Source organism: Cervus canadensis, chromosome 1 (genome assembly GCF_019320065.1).
Source record: "Cervus canadensis isolate Bull #8, Minnesota chromosome 1, ASM1932006v1, whole genome shotgun sequence".
In the NCBI taxonomy this organism is placed as follows: Eukaryota; Metazoa; Chordata; class Mammalia; order Artiodactyla; family Cervidae; genus Cervus; species Cervus canadensis.
This window is the reverse complement of record NC_057386.1, coordinates 89,818,071-89,839,043: the sequence shown is the minus strand read 5'-3', so window position 1 is coordinate 89,839,043 and position 20,973 is coordinate 89,818,071. Positions and strand designations below refer to the sequence as shown.

General features: G+C 36.8%; 1 long non-coding RNA gene across 2 annotated transcripts in view; it reads right to left on the bottom strand.

Moving 5' to 3' along the window:
* Window positions 1-20,400, bottom strand: part of LOC122452997 — a 139,692-nt gene extending 119,292 nt beyond the window's left edge. The window contains exon 1 of one of the 2 annotated variants that reach the window (XR_006272900.1): window positions 20,347-20,400. This is a non-coding gene — a long non-coding RNA (uncharacterized LOC122452997). Of the gene's footprint in view, window positions 1-3,913; window positions 4,185-20,346 lie in introns of those variants that run through there. The other variant, XR_006272899.1, reaches the window with a different exon arrangement.
* Between the last annotated feature and the right edge of the window lie 573 nt (window positions 20,401-20,973).

Sequence of the window (20,973 nt, the reverse complement as noted above, 5' to 3'; positions counted from 1 at the left end):
CAGTGGCCACAGGACTGGAAAAGGTCAGTTTTCTTCCAATCCCAAAGAAGGGCAATCCCAAAGAATGTTCAAACTGCTGCACAATTGCACTCATTTCACATGCTAGCAAATTAATGTTCAAAATTCTCCAAGCTAGGGTTCAACAGTACATGAACTGAGAAATCCCAATAGTCACGCTAAATTTCAAAAAGGCAGAGGAACAAGAGATCAAATTACCAACATCTATTGGTCATAGAAAAAGTAAGAGAATTTCAGAAGAACATCTACTTCTGCTTCATTGACTATGCTAAAGCCTTTGTGTGGATCACAACAAACTGTGGAAAATTCTTAAAGAGATGTGAATACCAGACCACCTGACCTGCCTCCTGAGAAATCTGTATGCAGGTCAAGAAGCAACAGTTAGAACTGGACATGGAACAGACTGGTTTCAAATTGAAAGGAGTATGTCAAGGCTGTATATTGTCACCCTGCTTATTTAACTTATATGCAGAGTACATCATGAGAAACGCTGGGCTGGAAGAAGCACAAGCTGGAATCAAGATTGCCGGGAGAAATATCAATAACCTCAGATATGCAGATGACACCACCCTTATGGCAGAAAGTGAAGAAGAACTACAGAGCCTCTTGATGAAGGTGAAAAAGGAGAGTGAAGAAGCTGGCTTAAAACTCAACATTCCAAAACTAAGATCATGGCATCTGGTCCCATCACTTCATGGCAAATAAATGGGTAAACAATGAAAACCATAACAGACTTTATTTTCTTGGGTTCCAAAATCACTGCAAATGGTGACTGCAGCCATGAAATTAAAAGATGCTAGCTCCTTGGAAGAAAAGTTATGACCAACCTAGACAGCATATTAAAAAACAGGGACATTACCTTAGTGACAAAGGTTCATATAGACAAAGTTTTGTTTTTTCCAGTAGTCGTGTATCGATGTGAGAGTTGGACCATAAAGAAGGTTGATCGCCAAAGAATTGATGCTTTTGAACTGTGGTGCTGGGGAAGACTATTGAGAGTCCCTTGGACTGCAAGATCAAACCAGTCAATCCTAAAAGAAATCAGTCCTGAATATTCATTGGAAGGACTGATGCTGATGCTGAAGCTCCAATACTTTGGCCACCTGATGCAAAGAGCCGACTCATTAGCAAAGACCCTGAATCTAGGAAAGATTGAAGATGGATGAGAAGGGGACAACAGAGGATGAGATGGTTGGATGGCTTCACTGACTCAATGGACATGAGTTTGAGCAAGCTCTGGTAGATGGTGAAGGACAGGGATGTCTGCAATGCAGCAATCCATGGGATCACAAAGAGCCAGACACTACTGAGCCAAGACTAAAGAAGGACTGGGATCATGAAATCAGTTCCTGAAAATATCCATCCATCTTAGGACCTGTCCCACCAGTTACTCTGGCGCACAGAGTGCCTCACTCTCCACCCTTAATTCCCTTCAGGTCGTATTGAAGGTCAAAAACCGCAGGAACACAGGATTCAGTCTCCAGAGGCAGATAGCTAATTCTCTTGGTAAGCACCAATTTGCAGTTGACACCCTCAGCAAGTTCTCTGGGGTTTAGACAGTTTTTTGAAGCAGAAGCCTAGTGTGGCTCCCTTTGCCTGGCAAAGCAATAAAGGTATCTTTTTTCTACTTCACCCAACACTCTGTCTCAGTATTTGATTTGCACCTGTGTATGGTGAGACTGTGAAGAAAGCTGAGCGCCAAAAAATTGATGCTTTTGAACTGTGGTGCTGGAGAAGACTCTTGAGAGTCCGTTGGACTGCAAGGAGATCCAACCAGTCCATCCTAAAGGAGATCAGTCCTGGGTGTTCATTGGAAGGACTGATGCTGAGGCTGAAACTCCAGTACTTTCGCCACCTCATGTGAAGAGTTGACTCATTGGAAAAGACCCTGATGCTGGGAGTGATTGGGGGCAGGAGGAGAAGGGGACGACAGAGGATGAGATGGCTGGATGGCATCACCGACTAGATGGACATGAGTTTGAGTAAACTTCGGGAGTTTGTGATGGACAGGGAGGCCTGGCGTGCTGCAGTTCATGGGGTCACAAAGAGTCAGACATGACTGAGCAACTGAACTGAACTGAACTGAACTGTCAGATATACAGACAATGCTATGTAGCAACCAGAAGGGCAAATGACAACAAAAATGGCTATGAGAGATTTAAAATTTTGCCTGTGACTGCAAAAAATACAACTAAGAAACAGCTATCCATTCTTGAGCATTCAGTATAAAAGTACAGTCAATTTCTTCCATTGAAATTATGTAATTTTTTCCATAAGAAATTATGGACATGAGATTGAGTAAACTCCGGGAGTTGGTTATGGACAGGGAGGTCTGGCGTGCTGCGATTCATGGAATCGCAAAGAGTCGGACACAACGGAGCGACTGAACTGAACTGATGGTGAGATAGAGCTTCAGTAATATTATCAATTGATGAATAAATACTTTAAAATATAAATACATATTTGAAATATTAATAGTTAAGGACTATCCTGAAATATATTTCCATAATAATTTGAAAACAAGCAGATACCACCTTCCTAACATGATGAATTTTCTTAGCCTTTAGAAGTAGTTATTTACACTTCTTTAATCTGAAGTATAGTTACTCTTTGGCTTATCAGTAACATTCCTTTGTTTCAATATTTCACCCTATAAAGGCTGTTAACTATTAATTAATAAATAGTCAAATAGTTAACGGATGTGTTTAAACCATTAAAAAAAATATGATTGTTAACATGTGTCCAAATGGTTCACATATATTGAAGATCTTTCCATAAATGATCCATGAACTTATAATTCATGGACTATAACCTACAGTAGGATAAGATGCAAAACCTCTGGCTTAAGTATCTGTTAATTAGGAAGGCCCAGGAACGGCACAAATGTATTGAGGGCATCACTGGTTCACGGGGTATGTTTTCCAACAACTGAATTATTTTAACATAGACTTTGAAGATAGAGGGATATAGTAGTTTCCTAGATGTGAATTTAAAAGAAAGAATATTTAAAGCTACTGTAAAATAAGTGTCCCTGTTTCTCTAATGTTTAGAAAGGTTATTTTCTTCTACTTGTTGTTTTCCAAAATTTAATACTTCAGTTAATTAGTATGAGCAGACACATTATTAGGTTAAACGGAAGCTAAATTCTTTGTTTTTCAGTGAATCTTCTCAAAGGAAGGTGGTTTTTTTTTTTTTTTTTTTTAATTGAAAATGGGGAGCTTGCCTCAGGACACTCATTCATTCATTCAATTACTTAATGAGTTGTTTATGACACAGAATGTTATGTAGTGATGGCCAGGAGAGGATTCCTAACTCTGAGAAAGTCTCCTGATACACAAACATGTGATCAGCTATTTTCCTCTTTTGTGTTTTTAATGTAGATGCTTTGGACACTTAAATACTTAAGCTAAATTTTTCCTACCGTAAATCACAAACAGGAACTATAATCACTAATGTCAACATATTTTAGAAGGTATTTCGCAGAAAACAAGAAGAAGGGGTTCAGAGGAACAAATTAGAATATTACCCAAAGTACACATGAAGAAAGAAGACAGCTTCAGAAATGCTTGATTAATGACAGTCATTTCCAAAAATAAAAGCTAAGTAATACGAGAAATTGGAGCAGAACAAAAAGGAATAAAGTAACCAAAAAAGAATTTCTTAATTATTGATGCAAATAAAACAGGAAATTGTCCTCAGACCTTTTAGCCAGGAAAGGAAACTTGGACTATTATACTGGGCTGAAACTTTTACTTTTCAGATGGAAAGTACAGATAAGAGAGCTGAAAATTTAAGCAGTTCTGAAAACATGGCAGGCCTGGCTAAAGAATAACCCGTTTACATTTTCTGAGTTTGAGGCCCTGGATTTGAGTAGTTCAATCAAACGAAAGCTGACCTGCCAGCGTTGGTGAGGAAGGACTTCTCTGTCAGGTCTTGAGAGGAGGTCCCTTCTGTTTTCTTGGCAGATAAGTGTCCTAGGGTTTTCATGGGACAGCAGGGAGGATGGAGGCTCTGAACCTCTCATGTCTCCAGCTGTATCCCAGCCATCCAGCCATTCCTTCTCATCCAGGGCACCGCAGGCAGGAGGTACCTTTTCCATGCTACCCCTCACAAATACCTGCCTCTGCTCTGCCTCTGGAGATACTTTCTGAAAGAGGCCTAGCAGCTGCTTCTCATGAAGCTCCAGCCCAGCCTCCTCTCCCCAAACCTAGTTCTTTGTCCAGAGCCTAAGTCTTGGAAAACAAAAGCTTCAACCCTCCCACAGGAAGAATATCCTCAGGCCTCCTGGAGCTAAGCCCTGCTGGCCCTCTTCACAGGGGGAAGAGGAAAATGTATCCCATTCTTTCTTACTTGGAAAACACAATTAAGTTCTCCTCCCAAAGGGTTGTGTGACAGACATTCTTACTTAACCTAATTGCTCCCTCTCAGGTAACATGATTTTTTGCAATAAAAGCTAAAAATAAATATCAAATTTTCAATACTGGAAGGGAAATTAAAGCTGCGTTACGGCTTTTGGATATTGAAGTTACACAAAACAGCAAACAAAAACAAGTAAACAGTAATAAAAACAAGTAGTAAAAATGTCTTTGGAATGTTTTCATTCAGATACATATAATCATGGAATTCAGTTTCCAAGGAAGGTTTTCTGGACAGAAGTTTTACACAGACTATAATTCTTACAGGCTCTTTTTGTTTGATTTCAATTGGTTTCCATGTCAAAGTGTTGTTGCTATTTCATTCCAACACCAGATTGTACTGAGAAAAGCATGCATCAAGTCACTGAGTGAGTGACCAGGAGCTCACGTATTGACGATTTCACAACAGATTTAGAATTTTCACTCTTCATTTTAAAAGGAAAAAAAGAAAAACCTGTTGAAATCCAAAGAGGTCACAGTTAAAAGACCAGATTATTCATTATTTTTGTTCTCTCAGGAAACTGTAAGGAATAATTCTGCTGACCTTACTGTTTGGCACAAATGAGATGTTTTGGTTTTTTGAACAGAAAAGTGTCAAGTTGAAAATGTTCTTTTTCTTTCCTTTATCGCTTTGAAAGGATCTTTGAACCAAATCAAGCAACTGAAAAAAATGGCACTTTTTATATGAACCAAAACTTCTTCACATACCCAGAAACAAATGCTAAATTCCACTTTAACCAGGCCATATCAGTTACATAGAATGGATTACTATCACAATGATCTCTGAGAGTCCTGATAATTTGATTCTGTTACAAACTTTGTAAAGCTGTTGCCCTGTATCCTATTGCTAAATTTCACACACTATGATCTGAATCAGCACAATCACAGCTTAAAAGAAGAAATTAATAAATAAGCAAAAATAAGTGATACTTCATCTATTATGTGTACATTTTTATTTTTTGGTACTTAAACCGCAAGGAGTCCAGGAAAGAATGGCTCCCAGAGGATGCTCATTGGCCAACATGTTTTGAATTTTGAGGTACAGATCTTGTCTAGATAAGCGTAGTCTTGGCTTCAAGGATACAATATCTATTTTTGTCTTTGCCTCTATTGGTTTTTGCAACACTTCATTCCTAGTCCATTACATTTAATGATTCCCACTTCTATGACCAGAATTCATGATTGAAGGTAGAGATAAAGAAACTATTTTCCTTATCCACATTTCATTTTCCCATATAAAAATTTACTTACTAGCAATATGCTGATGTAGTAAAATATTTTAATGGACAGTTTCTACATATTTATACTAAAAGTTTAGAATATGTCTTATAATATGACTTTCCCTGGATAATCTACATATATGTACAGTCTGGAATTTAATCATCCATTTGTAAGCATTTTTTAAATCTATTCATTATAAATAGATGCCTCTTAAAGTCTGCAGTATTAGAGATTGAGAAGGGAATGAGTTCTATGTAACTCCAGGGTCCAAACTCCTAATTACTGTGATAAAATTCATTAGATTCAACAAAAGCCAATAGCTGGTTAAAGAAGTTGGTCTGAGAGAATTTGGGAACTGTGTACACAAGAGGACTGCTTAACAGCCCAGGGAAGCTGTGGCATGAAATTCCACAGAAATCTCTCTTTTCTACTGCCCAACCCCCAACATCTATATGGATCATATCTCCTCTAGAACTTTGACGAATTGCCAATAATAGTTCTGGGCATCTGGAGACAATAAACTGACACAGATGCTGATGTTCTCTTAAGAGACACTGTTAGCAATATCATTGTGGAAGTTTGTTTTGGGGGCATAGTTGTGAAATTGGTATGAGAGAGGGAAAACATAATGAGTGCTCTGGGGAGACTGTGGCTAAGTGGGGAGTCTTTATATGGAGCTCCTATAGATGAAGATACCATAAGTACTCTATCAAGATCAATTGGATCCAGTGATATAAAAAAGGTTATTTATATTAATATAAATTTATTTGTTCCACATGTTAAGAAGATCCAGTAGACACATACAACCTACTTCTATGTGGGTATGATATGATCTCCCATATGTAACTAATTTTTCAGTGAACTAACAATTATATTATTTTTGCCAACTGCATATGTATAACCTATATAATACGGATCTCTTTTCAGTTTATCTAGGACCTTGCCAGAGAGTTCAGTATTGAATCGGATACGTATCAGTTTCCACAAGCTTGACTGATTCACTTTTCAGAAAGAGCTTAAGTCAAACTCCCTTCTAGGCTAATCTTCTACTAGAATGTCACTCCCAAGAGAGCAGTATCTCGTCAACACTGTTCACCACTTCCATATCCTTAGTATATAGAACAAAACTAGGCATAAACATTAATGAAATATTTTTGTATCAGTGTGTTTCCTTTGACCTTAGATGGCCCATGCTTTATTGCAGTATAAAGGGAGATAAGTCTTGTGTCCAAATACTTTTTTCACCTCACTCATAGGAGGTTGTCCTCCTTCCTTATCTATCCATCCATCCCCATCATCATACTCTAATCTACATCTCCTCCAAAACCTCAGTTTCCAATGTCTGCTTTCCATTGACTACCTCTTAATCTTCAAATTTACTTCTTCCAGTAATTGGTTGACTTGGTAAAGACTTCCCAATTATTTCCCCACCATCTCTCCCCATTCACCATGACCCTCGTGTTTTTATTCTCCTTTCCCAACTGTGCTATAGCATCTATCCTCTGCTCTCTTGCCCCTCTCTCCCTCTGCAAAACTCCAACCCTCCTTAAATCCACAATTTAATTCAAGCTTTTGAACATTCTTGGAAAAAAGACAAGTAACAAGGCTGATTGGTTATCTTTATATTTTCTACCATTATTGGAAGCAATATGTTTTTCCTATTCCTGATGTTTCTTTCCAAATGAGTATAATTCAGTTAGCCTAATTCCAGATCTCACTGATTGCATTATAAGAATTAAAGGAAAACAAAATGATATTATTTCTAATTAGATCCTAGGAGAAGAAAGGGGAGGGGAGGAAAAAGAAGTTACAAGCTAATTTCACTGTTTATCATAAATCAAAAAATGAAAAAATAAAGCCAATATCCCTCCAAAAAGGGGATGCCTAAGGATATCATATAAAGGCATAAGAATAATTGTAATTCTGTTATATTGCAAAAACAACCTCTCATTCTCCATTCCTCTTGTCGTCCACTATGATTCTGGGATTTGTCATAGTATTTCCTTTGACCTGTGTGAAGTTAACAAATATAATTCAACCAGAGGTTTGGAAAAGTATTTGCCTGTTGCTTCTTAGGCTCTTGCCATTCTGCCTTTGCCATGAGAAATCTGGTCTTGTCTGCTGGAGAAATGTAAGAGGAATGTAAAATACAGAGCTAAATTGCCCCAGCCAATAGCCAGCATAGCTCCAGAAGTAAATCTAGCTTAAACCCAAGGAACAATGCATCTGAAATCACTAATCCATATACTCATGAAAAAGGTTGATGCTTATTGTTTTAAACATTGATTTCAAGATGATTTTTTTCATCCAGCTTAATAGTGGAAATACAACCAATACAGTAACCATGAAAAAATGCAAATCTTCATAAATGCCAAAAGGTATACTGATACATACACACAGAAAGAGAACATATAAAACTAGCTATGTAACAAAAATCAATGAAAGTGTGTATAATGTACAAGAATATGAAAGAACAGAGACCAAAGTTACTATTCATATTGACTGTTGTGTAACAGCTTAAATTACCTATTGATAGAAAAAAATAATTTCAAATTACCTAACAAAGCAAAATTCAATACTCTGTGCTACATTCATAAGACAGATCTGAAATAAATATTCTGAATGGGTAAAAAATAAAAGAACAAGCATATTATACCAGGCAAACACAGATAAAAAGAAAGCAAGTAGACATCTGACAGCAAGAATTTAGACCATGAAACATTACAAGGAGAACACAAAAGGACACTTTATCATGCCTTAGATAAAAATTCAAAATGAAGATACAGAATATATTAACATTTGTGCACAAATTCAGCAATATTTTCATACAAGCCAAATTAATTTGTGGTAAAAGAACAATAAATATATACATCTTAGTCATAATCCTTCAGAAAAAAATTTTCAAAAAGAATACTATTGAAACCCAGCTAGTTAACTCAATTAAAAAGTAGTGGCAGTAGGGGAATTAGGTTGGGTCTTGGGGAGAAAGCATAGAGCAGAAAATCAGAAATAAAAAGGGTAAAATATCATCAAGATAGAGGAAATTAAAAAAAATAATTATTAAGAACATTACTTTGAATAATAATGCAAAATAATCTAAAGAAATGAAAACCTGGATAATTTTCTCTCTCTACCAAAGAACTGTGGGGGGAAAGGAGAAGATGGGCTACATAGGCCAACTGCCATTGAAGAAATAAAGGAAATATAAATCACAGCAGGATCCTCTATGACCCACCTCCCAAGTAATGGAAATAAAAGCAAAAATAAACAAATAGGACCTAATTAAACTTAAAAGCTTTTGCACTACAAAGGAAACTATAAGCAAGGTGAAAAGACAGCCCTCAGATTGGGAGAAAATAATAGCATATGAAGCAACAGACAAAGGATTAATCTCAAAAATATACAAGCAACTCCTGCTGCTCAATTCCAGAAAAATAAATGACCCAATCAAAAAATGGACCAAAGAACTAAACAGACATTTCTCCAAAGACATACAGATGGCTAACAAACACATGAAAAGATGCTCAACATCACTCATTATCAGAGAAATGCAAATCAAAACCTCAATGAGGTACCATTACATGCCAGTCAGGATGGCTGCTATCCAAAAGTCTACAAGCAATAAATGCTGGAGAAGGTGTGGAGAAAAGGGAGCCCTCTTACACTGTTGGTGGGAATGCAAACTAGTACAGCCGCTATGGAGAACAGTGTGGAGATTTCTTAAAAAACTGGAAATAGAACTGCCATATGACCCAGCAATCCCACTCCTGGGCATACACACTGAGGAAACCAGATCTGAAAGAGACACGTGCACCCCAATGTTCATCGCAGCACTGTTTATAATAGCCAGGACATGGAAGCAACCTAGATGCCCATCAGCAGACGAATGGATAAGGAAGCTGTGGTACATATACACCATGGAATATTACTCAGCCATTAAAAAGAATTCATTTGAATCAGTTCTAATGAGATGGATGAAACTGGAGCCCCTTATACAGAATGAAGTAAGCCAGAAAGATAAAGACCAATACAGTATACTAATGCATATATATGGAATTTAGAAAGATGGTAACTATAACCCTATATGCAAAATAGAAAAAGAGACACAGATGTACAGAACAGAATTTTGGACTCTGTGGGAGAAGACAAGAGTGGGATGTTTTGAGAGAACAGCATCGAAACATGTATATTATCTATGATGAAACAGATCACCAGCCCAGGCTGGATGCATGAGACAAGTGCTCGGGCCTGGTGCACTGGGAAGACCCAGAGGAATCGGATGGAGAGGGAGGTGGGAGCGGGGAGCGGGATGGGGAATACATGTAAATCCATGGCTGATTCACGTCAAAATGTATGACAAAAACCACTACAATAATGTAAAGTAATTAGCCTCCAACTAATAAAATTAAATGGAAAAAAAAAGAAATAAAGGAAATAATTGAAGAGTGGGTATTATTTATTTCAGTTGTTGACTAAAGTATTCTTTGTAGGTCAGTGAGGTTATATTAGTTAACAGTTGTTCAAATCTTCTGCAAGTTTTGAAATCTTCACATAAGATTTTTGAATTTCCTTCTCTAAATCTCTCATATGTACTATTTGCATTTCAAAGCCCTATTATTGCATACAAAATATGCTGATTTTGGATTCCTGTATCTTTCTGTAGAATTAGTTCTTTTATCATTTTGAAAATGTCTTTTTCTCCAGTGGTACCCCAAAATTCTCCAAGCCAGGCTTGGAGAAATTCTTCAACAGTATGTGAACCATGAATTTCCAGATGTTCAAGCTGGATTTCGAAAAGGCAGAGGAACCAGAGATAAAACTGCCAACATCCACTGGATCATCAAAAAAACAAGAGAGTTCCAGAAAAACATCAACTTCTGCTTTACTGACAATGCAAAAGCCTTTGACTGTGTGGATCACAAAAAACTGTGGAAAATTCTTAAAGAGATGTGAATACCAGACCACCTGACCTGCCTCCTGAGAAATCTGTATGCAGGTCAAGAAGCAACAGTTAGAACTGGACATGGAACAACAGACTGGTTCCAAATCAGGAAAGGAGTACATCAAAGCTGTATATTGTCACCTTGCTTATTTAACTTATATGCAGAGTACATTGTGAGAAATGCTGCACTGGATGAAGCACAAGCTGGAATCAAGATTTCTGGGAGAAATATCAATAACCTCAGATATGCAGATGACACCACACTTATGGCAGAAAGTGAAGAACTGAAGAGCCTCTTGATGAAAGTGAAAAAGGAGAGTGAAAATTTTGGCTTAAAACTCAGTATTCAGAAAACTAAGATATGGCATCTGGTCCCATCACTTCTTGGCAAATAGATGGGGAAACAATGGAAACAGTGAGAGACTTTATTTTGGGGGACTTCAAAATCCCTGCAGATGGTGACTGCAGCCATGAAATTAAAACACACTTGCTCCTTGGAAGAAAAGTTATGACCAACCTAGACGGCATATTAAAAGGCAGAGACATTACTTTGCCAACAAAGGTCTGTCTAGTCAAAGCTATGGTTTTTCCAATAGTCATGTATGGATGTGAGAGTTGGAGCATGAAGAAAACTGAGTGCCGAAGAACTGATGCTTTTGAACTTTGATATTGGAGAAGACTATTGAGATCCCTTGGACAGCAAGGAGATCCCACCAGTCCATCCTAAAACAAATAGTCCTGCATATTCATTGGAAGGATTGATGCTGAAGCTGAAACTTCAGTACTTTGGCCACCTAATGTGAAGAACTGACTCACTAGAAAAGACCCTGATGCTCGGAAGGATTGAAGGTGGGAGGAAAAGGGGACGGCAGAGGATGAATGGTTGGATGCATCACCGACTCAATGGACATGAGTTTGAGTAAATTCTGGGAGTTGGTGAAGGACAGAGAAGCCTTCGTGCTGCAGTCCATGGGGTCACAAGGAGTTGGACATGACTGAGCAACTTAATTGAACTGAACTGAACTGAACCCCTTGTTTTAAGTCTTCTTTGTCGAATATTAATAAACACGTAACAGCTACCTTTTGGTTTGTGTATGCATAGGGTAGGCTTACCAGGTGGCGTTAGTGGTAAAGAACCTGCCTACCAATGCACGAGACAAAAGAGATGCAGGTTCAATCTCTGGGTCAGGAAGATCTCCTGAAGGAGGACATGGCAACCCACTCCAGTATCCTTGCCTGGAGAATCCCATGGACAGAGGAGCTTGGCGGCTACAGTCCATGAGGTCACAAAGAGTCAGAAATGACTGAACTGACCTAGCATGCATGCATTATACAATATATATATATATATATTTAAATTAATAAATAAATAAAATTTTTCCTCTTTCTCTAACTAGCTAAGAAGAAGTCAGCCTTTAGTTGTTTTTCTTTAAAAGAAAGTCTGAATCTTGTGATGGTTGAAACAATGGGATTGGAGCATTGAGCACATCCCGAAGCTATTCGACTGATTTAAGAACTAAAAATCAAGGCTTACTGCTGGTAAAGTTTGGAAAGGGTGAGAGAGAAGGGTAGGAAAAAACCAGAGCCAGCAGCAACCAGTGGATTTGAGGTGGAGAATTATAGATTCTGGGAGAGAAGACAGGAAATGGGGCCAACCAGCCTGCTGGGCTTCATGAGAGGCAGTGGTGAAAATGTTTCTAAAAAAGTGTTGTCCTGTGTCATGAATGAAACATCTCTTGAGTTTTGTTTTTCCCTGTGATGGATTTTAAAATTTGCTTTAGAGAAAGAAAAAAAGAAGTGTTGTCAGTACACAATATACTTATTTCTTCACATTTCCATGCAAGCATATTAAAGTCTCTGAGAAGTTCTGATAGAACACAACACTCCGATTTTTTTAATCCAGGAGTATTTGGCCACCCTCCCTGCACACACACACTCACGTTTTGGCCCCGATGATCATCCTCTAAGTCTAGCACTTGGAACACTGTTTGGAAGTGTTTCCTCAGATTTACTATCCAACTCATGTGCACTTTGGTTCAAACGTCCCTCTGCTCATTGCCAGGACTCTGCCTGATCAACCTTCTCCTGATCTGCATCTCAGCCTGCGACTATCCAAGTTCAGCTCATAAAACAATCTCTTCTCTGACATTTTTAAGTCATATATTCAAATATTCTATGTCACTTCCTCATTTTGATTTTGCATCAGAACATTTTCCAATAAAATTACCTTTCTGGTGAGTCCCAACTCTGAAATCCTATGATTTTTTTATTTTGTTAAAAAGGGTTGCTTCACAGGAGAAAAATGATGGTGGAGGAGAACACTTGTTGGGAATATTTCTAAGGGAGAATTAAAAGTCTTCTTTCCTTTTATATAATTAAAAAATAGGCTACTGCAATAGATTTATAACTCAAGTTAATTGTGGGTGTGCCCTTCTCTAGAGCATCTTAAGAAATTATTTGTAGAATACCACCAAGAAAGCTGGTACTCTGTCATTCAAAACACTGAAATAACACTTTGGGTTCATAATGGACAGTGCTCAAACACACAAATACCTTGATCACAAACAATATTTGGTGGCAAAGGTCCATAGTCACAGGAATTATGCTAATCCTTTCATAGTCTCAGGGTGATCGCTGTCCTATAAGCAGAATTTACCTGGATATTTCAGTTGGGTCCTTTTTACAGGGCTCCATGGAAAGATTTAATAATAGGAAAAATGTAGAGAGTGAACATATTTTACTAAACTGCAAAAGGCCCCCAAACTGCCTCTCAAAGTTTCCTTAATACAAAAAAAAAAAATTGGAGAGACAAATACATAATATTGCTTATATATGGAATCTAAAAAAATAATGCAAATGAACTTATTTACAAAACAGAGAGTCACAGATGTAGAAAACAAACTTACGGTTACCCAGAAGAAAGTGGGAGGAAGCGATAAATTGGGAAATTGAAACTGACATATACACACTGCTATGTATAAAAAACAGATAACCTAATAAGGACCTACTGTATAGCACAGGGAACTCTACTCAATACTCCGTAATGGCCTATATGGGAGAAGAATCTAAAAAGGATTGTATGTATGTCTATGTATAACTGATTCACTTTGTTGTACACCTGAAACTAACACATCATAAATCAACTATATACCAATAAAATATTTTTGAAGGAGAAAAGCACTTTAATCCACAAAGCAATCCATTCACTGAGACTTTATTTGCTGCCTTATCTTAGTATTTATATTTTCTTACATGGTTTTTCACTTTCATCACTAAACTGTAATAAACAGAACAAGAACCATATTTGACATGGCATTGCATCCATTGAATCATCCAAAGAAAAGTATAGCAAATTGAAGCACAGTTAATGACTGGGAGAATAAGATGAGTTTTAAAAATCAGGACAAATCAACTCTGTACCTAATGTCCATGGAATTATAAGACAGATATCAGGCAAAAGGTCTACTAGGAAGAGCATGATGAAGAGCCTAAAACATAAGAAAGTGATTGTAAAGCATTAAAAGAGAGACTTTGGTTGTCAACAAAAGAAGAACAATATAATGGCTTCAATAAAAAAGTAGTTAAACTGGAGTGGGGAAATAAAAAATATATGCTCATGTTTGAGATCAGGATAATGTGACAGGAAGAAAACAGTCAGGAATTTTTATTGGAAAAAAGAGAAAAATACAATAAAGATATTAATAGCATTAGATTATTGAATAGGATATTGAGAAGTTAAGTATGTCAGAACCTGAAGAGTTGATGCAATTAAGAATAAAAAAGAAAGAAACTGATGAGAAAAATCTGAAACTATTAACAGAACAATTTTGATCATTGTGTGTGTGAGTTAGTCGCTTAGTTGTGTTCAACTCTTTGCAACCCCATGGACTGTATCTCACTAGGGTACTTTGCCCATGGAATTCTCCAGGCAAGAATAGTGGAGTGGGTTGCCATTCCCTTCTCCAGCAGATCTTCCTGACCAGGGATCAAACCCAGGTCTCTTGCGTTGCAGGCAGATTCTTTACCATCTGAACCACCAGGGAAGCCCTTTTGGTCGATGGAGATTACAAATAAAATTCAGAATCCCTTGAAGTTTAAATTTAGCAACACATAGTCCATCTTTCTGAGACTTGAAAAAGAGAAAGGTATAATTATCATTTGGAGTAGAAATCTGAGTTTCTTGGTCCTTTAATAAACTTCAATCTAAAAATATCACTGATATTTACATTGCATTTTGAGGCAATTAAAACCAGCCATTCCCAGAAAATTCCTTCTCTTTTATCCGATTATATAATTGACTTTTTCCTTAACTTAGCTTGAAATTCTTAACATTAGAGTCATTTCTTCAAATTAAACAGGAAAACAAGAGAAAAATTTTTGAAAACATCATTTACAAAGCACATAATTTACAAGGGCACAATGCTATTTCTGAATTTCCTTCAAATGTATTTATTCAAAATATTCTTTATTTTATTTGCTAATCTTGAGGTCAAACAGTCAATCCTGAAGGAAATCAGTCCTGAATATTCATTGGAAGGACTTAGGCTGAGCTGAAACTCCAATGCTTTGGCCATCTGATGCGAAGAATTGACTCATTGGAAAAGACCCTGAAGTTGGGAAAGACAGAAGGCAAGAGGAGAAGGGGATGACAGAGGATGGGATGGTTGGAAGACATCATTGACTTGATGGACATGAGTTTGAGCAAGCTCTGGGAGTTGGTGATGGACAGGGAAACCTGGTGTGCTGCAGTTCATGGGGTCACAAAGAGTCAGACACAACTAGGGACTGAACTGAACTGAATCTTGAGATATTAAATATAATCTTCTTTTTCCAAAATTTATTTATTTTGACTAAAGTTGATGTTGAAGTCTAAAAAGAAAGTAGAATGATAAAAGGTGACTTGAGATATTAGAGTTATTGATTAATTAATGCTGGTTGAACTAGTGCATGCCTGCTAAGTCACTTCAATCCTGTCCAACTCTTTGCAACCCCATGAACTGTAGCATGCTAGGCTCCTCTGTCCATGTGACTGTCTGGGTAAGAATACTGAAGCGGATTGCCATGCCGTCTACCAGGGATCTTCCTGACCCAGAGATGGGACCCTTGTCTCATTAAATCTCCTGCATTTGTAGGTGGGTTCTTTTACCATTGAAGGGTAATTATATATGATAATGAGTGGGAGGATCATTCCGACAATTGGGGAATCACCCACTCCTTAGTCTTTATATAGTGCCTTGTTTCCCTTGTGGCTCAGCTAGTAAAGAATTTGCCTGCAATGTGGGAGACCTGGGTTCAATCCCTGGATTGGGAAGATCCCCTGGAGAAGGGAAAGGCTACACACTCCAGTATTCTGGCCTTGAGAATTCCATGGACTCTACAGTCCATGGGCTCCCAAACAGTTGGACACGACTGAGCGACTTTCACACTCTACCACTAACGCCACCTGGGAAGCATCTGGTTGAACTAGAGATAGCATTATAATTGAATATAAGGCTTAGAGAAGAGAGGTGATCTGCAAGAAAAACAAAAATAATTGAGCATAGGATTATGACATGAAAATAAGAAATCCGTATTGGATTCAGAAAAAAAAAAACCCACAACATATTGACAAGATTATACTTATCAACAGTTTACATTACACTGATATAGTACAGTCTACCTCCTGGAAATGATGCCAGGAAACTATCTTGTTTTCCATCAAACAACAGGACTTTGGTGACACCACCATGCCTCTTTACTCAGTCTGAAGGAAGTATCTGATCCTTCCTCTCTCTCCTAGAATATCTGTGCTTAGACAGAGCTAGAAATTCTATAAGGAATTTTAGGAATGGATGTGAAAGGAATGAAAAAGGAAACAAAACCATGATTTTAGAAAATAACACAGCATTCCATATTCTAGTATCATTTGCATTTTTTATACTTATATTAGAAAATTTTAACTTATATAATATTTTATCATTCTAATATAATTATCTTGTTATGCTCATTTATTAAATTACCTGAGCTATTTTTTTTTAACGTTTTATTTTGTAGTGGGGTATAGTCAATTAAAAATGTGATAGTTTTAGGTGAACTGTGAAGGGACTCAGCTATACATACACATGTATCCATTCTCCCCTAAACTCCCCTCCCATCCAGACTTGTCACATAACATTGAGCAGAGTTTCATGTGCTATATATTAGGTGCTTGTTGGTTTTCCATTTTAAATATAGTAGTGTGTACCTGTCTATCGCAAACTCTCTAACCATCCCTTCCCGCTGTCCTTTCCCTGGGTAACCATAGTACCTTATATATTCAACTATGACTTTGATCAATTATTTCTCTATTGTAAAGTCATGAAATCATTAATATTTCTGATTAAAATGCAATATTTTCGAGTATAAATTTGCTGTATAAATTGAATAGTCTTTGGATCGTTTTATAGAATTAGTCTTTGGATATTTAACAGCAGTAATAACAAAAACAATTTAGTTACCTAGGAATGTATTTCTTATAATTAATACAGCACACTCAATAAAGTCTAATAAACGTTCACAATTTTGAACTATTTTCTTTTAGTTGCCAATATTTCAAACCTCTATTCTTGAAACAAGTTATTAGTACTGGATATTAATTAAAATAACCCTTAGATAGAATATTACAAAAACTATTATCAGTAAAAAGCTCATTTGAAATAATTATTGCAAAGTATTTCGCTTTAAGGTGGTGCTTGCCAAAATTTAAATTATAATATAGTCACATGCCTGTTAAAAATTCTAGTATGTAGCACTTGCATTTGATACATATCACTTGGTCCAAAGAACATTTCATCCAAATTAAGTGATACAGAGACTTAAAAGATAGAGACATGAATGTAACATCTCAGTCCAGTTCAGTTCAGTTGCTCAGTCCTGTCTGACTCTTTGTGACCCCATGAACCGTAGCACACCAAGCCTCCCTGTCCATCCCCAACTCCTGGAGTTTACCCAAACTCATGTCTATTGAGTTGGTGATGCCATCCAACCATCTCATCCTCTGTGGTCCCCTTCTCTTCCTGCTCCTCCTGTAGCTTTCTTATCTTCCTTGGCTCTGCCCTCTAGGCTTCTCACTATGGCCACTGGCTCAGGCCCAACACCTCTGCCATCCACCTCAGTAGCTACACCTCTTCACACAGCCCTGATACAACAGTTCAACATCATTATCTTAAGTCCTACACGTGGTGTGCTGTCCTGGATGTTCAACTAACCAGTGGACACTTTAATTTTAAAAATGACTATAAATAAAATGTCTAAAATTCAACTGATTGCCTCTCTCTCCACAACACAAATAGTTCTTGCCACTGTTAAATTTATTTTTTAAAAATTCCAGTAAATATTAATACTCTTGCCACTTTGGTACAAGTTGTAGTACTTCATGTGCAAAGAAGGGCACATAAGAAGGCCTGAGGGGTCAGGAAGGAAATGAAGGCCTCCTTCCTAGGAAGCTGAGGTTGCTTTGGATGGCCTATTCAGAGAGAATGAAGGACACAAAAGTTTTCAGGTAAGTATTACAACTACAACTTTATTTTTATTTAAAAGAATAGCAGTAGAATCTATAAAAAGTTGCTAAAGGTACTGTTTCTATGGTAAGAAAAATATATATATAAATAACTTCTCCTTGGAAGGAGATTTTAAAATATGCAGCCAAAAAATTAACAAAATACTATATTTCTATTTTCAAAGTATTCCATGTCAGGAAAGCCCCAAACTGTCGCTCTTAAGGATTATCTACTTTTTAAATTGTCATTTAATAGCAAAGAAATGCCTTTTGTGGGTTCTTGGTTTTAGAAAGATATCTTATAACCAATCCTTTTCCAGAAACACACTTAGATCCAGAGCCATGTAAATGTTCTAACAGAGAATCCTTTCGAAACAGAGATACAAATAGTTATAGCTTATTCCAAACATAAACACACAGATAACAAACATAACTACACCTTTTTATCTGATTTGAGAAAGTATTTTTCTCCCAAGAAAGAAGATATAAAAATATGAATTAATTTATTTTAAGAAGGCTTAAAATAATTTATTTTCTAGAATTAAAAATTCGTAGTTGACGTTACAAATAGACACAAACTCTACTTCCTCATTTCCTAAGTTTTCTTTGTCAGTCTTATGGTGAAAACGCCCAAGGATTTATTGTTTGTTAGCCTTCAATAATCAAGTAAGACAGATGCACCACTAGGTCACTGTGGAAATGTGCTAATTGGAAGAAATGTGGATCATCATCACCCTTATATTTTTATTACGTTCAATCTGACCCTTGTCCTGCAGCCTCCACTCTGATGAATATACACAATTCCTCTAAAAGATAAATTTTTATTATTGTCTTTTGTTAATACGTCTTTCTAGTTAAAGAAGTTGAGTTGTATATTCAAGGGTAGCAGAACAAATAAATGTTCACCTAAAAGCCTTTTCTAGGCTCAAGTGCATAGCACTGCAATGTATTACAATGTAATGTAATGCCCCACTCTGATCAATTCTGTGTAATCCCACAAAAACAACTGCTTTCTCAGCTTTGGCTACCCTGACGTTAAAATCTCCTTCAACCTCTTGCCAGCTCTAAACTGGAAGAGGTTTGAGTGTGAGTGACATGAGTGAGAGGTGACTCATCTCTGCCACGCATCGCTCTGAAGGATGCAAAATTAACTCACTTTCTCTCCATCTGTGTAGATGGAAAAAAATGAAAGTCACAAAAATATGCAATTATTTCACTGTATAGTTTGTTAATTATGCTCGCCTCTCTTTTCTATTTGTAAAGATACTTCATAGCCATCTCTGTAAAGAGCAGTCCCAGTTTTCATTAGTGGGTTCTGCAGCTGCTTGGAGTTTCTGGCAGGCAGCACCATTTAAGGCTGTGTAAGTCTAAAATGTTTTCCCTAATGTTTCAGTTCATATTGAAAACAGACACACACTCTTGAATGTTTAAAGCAGAATCGTTTCTGGCCAAATTTTCAGTGTCAACACAAAAACTGCAGAAGAGATTACATTTTAGTTTTCTATTTTTTCCCAATGATTTCAAAAATCAAGAGAATAAAGGAGGAAGAAAAGAAAATCCACTACATATTTTAACCCAAGTTTACATAGATTGATTTTAAGGAAATGATAAAAATCTATTGTCTTTCCAAGGAGGTTCATAGAAATTGAACACTTAAAGAGACTTGCTTCTAAGAATGTGAAACAAACAAAACTTTTATAGGACAAGTTGTTCCTTAAATATCATAATTCACTCTCTAGTGTCTAAGTGATTGATCAAAGAATATCATTTCAAGGATATTCCTCACAGGATAATTGGAATGGACTGACTACCAAGAAGAGCAGAAGAAACCAATCCTAAAAGTACTTCACTATTGCTAGGGTCATACTACAATTGATGCTAAAACAAGGCAGCTAAATAAGAGAGAGATGCCATTTTCTGTGTAGTGGAAAATCCAAGTATCTTACAGTTGGATCTCCATATTCATGGTTCCTTCATAACAGGATTTCATGCCTTTGTATTCAACCATAATGATGGATCACGTAGTACTGCAGTATTTATTGGGGGAAAAAAAAATCAGTGTATAAGTGGAGCCCAGCAGTTCAAACCTGTATTGTTTAAAGGCCAACTGTATGCAACTAAATTAGTATGGGAATCCTTCAGTTTTTAAGACTAGTTTTAAGATGATAACAGAGGAGATTCTTTTTTCCAGATGAAGTTATATTCATATACATTGTGGCTCTTGATAAAATTACCTTGAAAGGAAGGACTCATTCACTAACCCTTTGAAGGTACGGAAATGCATATTCCTGAAAGAACAAAACAGAGGAGTATTTTACAAACAAGAAACATTTCTTATTGAAGACAATTTCTTCAAATGTTATATTTGAAATTTTCTTGCACTATTCCCAGAAAGATGTGTCATAAAGTTTGTTAATAATTGATAATGAAATGATTCCTTTTAAAGAATACTAGTAATATCCCAAACCATGTAGTAAGAAAGTCTCTCTTTAGTATCAGAAAATTTAGAAATCTTGTTTTTTATAAGAAGTTGCCTTTCAGAAACTAGAGTTAATCTTTTCTATTGCTTTGAAACATTCCTCTTTTTAATTGTTTTCATAGAATAATGTAGTAGACATCTAGAATACATTTTTTTCTTCTTACACGTAAAGTGATAGTTTATTGTTATGAAAATGTAATGAATATGAAATGACAAGGAAAATGAAGAACTAAGGCGGCACAAGCGATACACAATTAAGCCCATGAAAACAGCCAAACTTACATTTGATGAGCATAAAAACAGTGAAAGACATTTGAGACCCAAGTTCAATCCCTGGGTTGGGAAGGTCCCCTGGAGAAGGAAATGGCAACCCACTCCAGTT